The sequence below is a fragment of the Mustela nivalis genome (assembly GCF_964662115.1).
Source record: "Mustela nivalis genome assembly, chromosome: 3".
Lineage (NCBI taxonomy): Eukaryota > Metazoa > Chordata > Mammalia > Carnivora > Mustelidae > Mustela > Mustela nivalis.
The window spans coordinates 32945646-32951008 of NC_139022.1; the positions used below are offsets into that span (position 1 = coordinate 32945646).

General features: G+C 45.2%; 1 pseudogene across 1 annotated transcript; it reads right to left on the reverse strand.

Moving 5' to 3' along the window:
* Positions 1–613: 613 nt before the first annotated feature.
* LOC309860912 (vomeronasal type-2 receptor 26-like) lies at positions 614–3095 on the reverse strand (annotated as a pseudogene). Its single transcript has 3 exons — positions 3059–3095; positions 915–1300; positions 614–795 (listed from the first exon to the last, which is right to left on the reverse strand). The product of its transcript is annotated as a vomeronasal type-2 receptor 26-like (transcript).
* Positions 3096–5363: the final 2268 nt, after the last annotated feature.

Sequence of the window (5363 nt, forward strand, 5' to 3'; positions counted from 1 at the left end):
ACAATTTTCCTAATTTTGTTTAGTTGTTTATCTGTGCTCTCTTTTTCACTAACTGAGCCTCCTTATGACCGTTATTTTGAATTATCTGTCTGGGGATTTATATATTTCCATTTCTTTGGGATTGGTTTCTGGAGATTTAATTTGTTCTTTTGGATAGGCTATGTTTCTGTGTCTTGGAGGTGTGGGAGGGTAGACTTGGCATCTGAAAAAAATCAGACCTCTCTCCCAGTCTTTGTGATATGGTTTCATGCTGTGAGTGCTTTCTCCAACCAGTCCAGTTAGAGATTGTGAAGCCCTCTCAAGCCTTTCTCCGTTGGCGTCCTCTCCGGCCTCCTAACCAGCGAGCTACCTGAAGAGGATAGCCAGCCTCTGCTCAGGGGCTCCCCCTGGTGTCTGTCCGCGATACTCCGGCCTTGCCGTTGCTGCTGTAAGCCTTGGGACTGGAGCTCCACCTAGTGTCCTTTAGTGGTACTGCACACTCTGGTGCTCGACCAAAAGTGGATCTCCAAACTGGAATCCACATTCTGTCCACACCTAGATCCGGGCGAGACAGAAACCCGTCCCTCTAGCTACACCTAAAATACTCGGAAGGACACCCAGATACTGTAACACACTAGTGTCCTGCACGTGAGGACTTGGCCTCACTGAAGGTGTCAGGGAGGTCCCTGGCTGCCAAAACAGAGAAGCTGACCAAGGCCAGGATGCTCATGTAGCTTGGGACCCAGTAGAAGGTGGTGGCTGAGCCCTTGTTACACTTTACACTGACAAGTCCAGGCTTGGGGTATAGGTCTGTGTCTGGGAAGCAAGGAGAGTCCACCAGTCACACTCCACAGAGCATCCCTGGGACCAGCGAGCAGATGAGAAAGGAGTCAGAGGCTCCAGGCCCTATGCACTGCCTGGCCCTGCTCCCCGGCCCTGCTCCCCGGCCCCGCTCCCCGGCCCCGTGGCCATGAAGGCCACATCCATGGTGAGGGTCTTTGCCAAAATGATGGGAAGAGCTACCATGAACACAACTCCAATTATAGTCCTCTGTTTGTCGGAGAAGGTAGGTCACTGTGGAAGGCAGCCAGCAAAGAGCAAGGAGCAAGAAGAGGAAGCCAATATTCAGGACGATGAGGAGAATAAAGCTGAGAGACTGATGGTTGGCTTTCACCAAAGACCCCCAGAACCAGAGCTGTGAGGAGAGATAAGAAAAGAACTGCACGGGCCCAGGTCATTCCCAGGGGTTCTGCCATGGCCAGGAAGGTGGTGGCCCAGGGGAAGCAGATATCTCTCCCCCTGTTTGGGTACTGGTCCAAGTCTGAAAGGGACAGGAGGGGGTATAGCACGAATGGGTTCAGGGTGCCTTGGTGGCTCAGTAGGTTAGGTGTCTGCCTTCAGCTCAGGTCACAATTCCAGGGTCATGGGATCAAGTCCTGCATCGGGCTCCCTGCTCAGCATGGAGTCTGCTTCTCCCATCCCTCTGCCCCTCCCCCCACTCATGCACTCTAAATAAATAAATAATAATTACAAAAAAGATTTGTTCTTATGGTTTTCCATAGGGAGATGAATCCATCGATTTGCCAACTTTCCTAAACTTTATGATCTGATAAGTTTTATACGAGCTCTTCTCTAACAGGCTTTGAGTCAAACACTTACTAACTCCCTGAACCTTCACACCTGGTTTGGTTTTGCTTTTTCCTTTTTTAACATTAAACAGCATTATCTCAATTACATAAAGAAAAAGCTGGGGCTTTCAGACTTTTAGAAAAAAGTTCCCAAGCCTTAATAATGCCCTCCAGGGCCCTAAATGACATGTACTGGCCTGTCTCTTCTGCCTCACCCTGTACCATTCTCCAGCCCTCCCTCCATTGCAGCATAGGAGGCTTCTAGTTCCTTGGAAGAGTAACACCACCTACCCTTCAGATTTTTACACCTTCTAATCCCTGTGCTGGGAACACTCCCGGGGAAGCTAGAAGGGTTCACTTAGGTAGCTCCCACTCAGTTCATTTTAATGTTACTTCCTAAAAGAAAATCATTCCCTGCCAAGAGAGATACATCCATGTGATTTTACCTGTGTTATTTTATGGCCTCATTGTACCCTGTACAGTAATTCACTTCATGTCCCTCATCACAGCATTATGGTTACATACCTGTGGCGTTCTTTGATTAACACCAATCTCTACAAAAGGGGAAAGTACCTAAACTTAGACATCATACTTCATTTCACCCCATATTGTCCCCTGAACTTAGCACAGTACTTGGCATATAGTAGATGTGAATAATTATGTCTTTCGGGAATGCATGAATCAACCCTCTTGTTCTCAGAATTACACTAATGGTTTTCCCGGATCTCCATCTTATAGATGGTTACAATGGTAGGATCTGATCCTTTTAATAAATCTTTTTACATAGAGTACATCCTTCTTTATGGATATGGTTTGTTGGTTCTGCCTCTCTGGCAACACTGGCCAATAGAGATGGCTATTACCAAAAACAGGAACAACAACAACAACAAAAACAGAAAATAACAATTGTTGATGAAGCTGTGCAGACATCGAAAACTCTTGTCCATTGCTGATAGAACATAAAGTGGGGCAGATGCCTTGGGAAAATGGTATGGTTCCCATGGAAAATGGTATAGTGGGTCCTCAAAAAATTAAATATAAGACTACTACATGGCCTACCAATTTCACTTCTGGGCATATCCCCCCAAGAATTAAAAGTACAATGGTGGTTTCCAGGGACTGGAGGAAGAGCAATGGAGAGTTAGTGTTTCAGCTGGGAAAAATGAAAAACTTCTGGAGACGGACAGTAGTGCTGTCTATGCAAGAGTATAAATGCATTTACACCACTGACATGTGACCTGTGTATCAACATAAATGTATTTAATGTTACTGAACTGCATGCTTTTAAGTGGTTCACATGGTCAATGTAGACCATGTGTCTTTTGTCACAATAAAAATCATGAACCACAAGAACTCATGTAGTTGTAAGCCAACTAGCCTGGCCCACCATTTCAGAGCCAATCTTACTTTCTGGGGATTAGTTCGTTCACTTGGTCTTCTACTGATCCTACTTCCGATCTGATCAGGAAGATGCCAGGCCTGGGCCATGGCATGCACAGCACAGTATAACCATGTGTAGATGTGGTCACTTCAAAATACTGTACTGGAATCCTGTCCAAAGAATTATTCAGGGAGCACTCATATTCCTCAAGGGGTGCCACCACCAACTTAAGAGCTGCATACCGGAAACTCTTCTGAAAAAATGTTCTCTGGTTATTTAGAAGAATGGAATCTCCCAAGGAATGTTCCCAATTTCAGCAACCTCCTCTCTGATGAGCAAACAGCAGAGTGCCATGAAAACCAAATCCACTCTGGAACGTGGGCCTCGGAGCAACATCTCAGTGAGGGCAGACAACCCACACCTTCACTGTTCTTGCATGAGGGGCTGTGAAGAGCACACAACCACCAGGGTAGTGGTACCTCCATGAATGACAACCACCAGAGCTCCTGGTTGTGTTGCTCTGACTGATGAATTATCAAACACCTCCTCATGGCCTCTTGCACTCAGATACAGTCTCTGAAAAGGCAACCCTAATCCCTTTCTTGGCCATTTCTTCTCCCCAAGCTGAGAGAAACTGTTTATCTCTCATGTCATCTGAGGTGGCATGTTCCATCCAGGCCCGTCTAACATAGAGCATCATCTGGGCCATGGCCAGGGGCAAGGAGTCCTCTTTGGGGGCTGTATGATATAGGGATGCATATTGGACTTCTTTACTGAGCATGGGCTCAAAGGGGCCATATATGATCTGAATGGGAAAGAAAGAAAAGCCATTTTGGGTTTTAAATAAGTAGAACTTAATTGCAATGAAATAATTATTGCAATGACATTAATATAGCCCCTCTGGGGCTCCTGGATGACTCAGTGGGTTAAAGCCTCTGCCTTAGGCTCGGGTCTTGATCCCAGGGTCCTGGGATCAAGCCCCACATTGGGCTCTCTGCTCAGCGGGGAGCCTGCTTCCTCCTCTCTCTCTGTCTGCTTCTCTGCCTACTTGTGATCTCTGTCTGTCAAATAAATAAATAAAATCTTTAAAAAAAAATAAAAATAAAAATAAATAAAAATAAAACAGCCCTTCTTGGTTCTTCCTATAAACAGATTTTAAAATACTGTGAAACTCATTTTAAATTCTATAGGACTGGGTTCAAAAGAGGAGAGCAATATCATCAGCCTAAGGGTCATAGACCCACCCTTCCTTTCTTCTTGAAAGTCAAATGCTGAGGTACAGAATCTTCCAGCATCCTTGGAATCTCTACTGCAACATATGCCAAAGGAGTCCATGAACTCTGCATCACCTGGGGAAAACTTCAGAGCTCAAGAAGCACCCCATCTGGACAGATGGGAGTGAGACTGCACCTCTGATAACAGATGCTGACTCAAGGTCACCTCTGAGAGTTGTGATTTGACATAGTCCTATCCCTTCCAAACACAGAGCTTTCCAGAGTCTTATCCCTGTGGTAGACATTGTTGGGCAAAGACAGGGTCCCAGCTGAACTCCAGAGCCAATGCTAGAGCCAGGACCTATTGGAAATGTCTGTGGAGCCACCTGCAGGAAGAGGAAAGAATCCTAAATCTGCTCTGAACTTTCAAGGGACTGTAACTTCTAGTTAGACCAAATCTCTGGCCATTGTTCAGGGGATCTCTAATGTGGACAACAGCCTCCCCAGTACCCTTATGGTCATATGGGTCCACTTAATTCTCTTGCTACTGCAACACACTTCCATGTGTTCATATGTCCTCAGTAAGCTGCCAGACCACCATGAACTAGGTAAGGTACTTTATGATTTCAGTGAATATTAGGACAATGGAGATAACTTACACAGTGATTCAATGGGAAATTAAAAACTCCATTTATTAGAATGCTTAAGTATTGTTGGTGGGAATGCAGAGTGGTACAGCCCCTGTGGAAACAGCATGGTGATTCCTCAAAAATTAAGTGTAGAATTATCGTACAATTCAGCAATTCCACTTCTGGGTGTATATTCAAAAGAATTGAGAGCAGGGTCTCAAAGCGATATCTATACACCCATGTTCATAGCAGCATTATTCACAATGGCCAAAGGTGGATGAAGGGATAAACAAAATGTGTAAATACATACAAGGGAGCATTATTCACCCTAAAAAGAACATTCTGGTGTAACTGGGATCAAGCCCCACATCAGGCTCCCTGCTTAGCAGGGAGTCTGCTTTTCCCTCTCCCTGTCCCCCGACTCTTGCTTGTGAGTATTCTCTCTCCCTCTCTCTGAAATAAATACAATCTTTTCTTTTCTAAAAAGGACATTCTGACACATGCTATAATATGGATGAAGCTTGAAGATAAC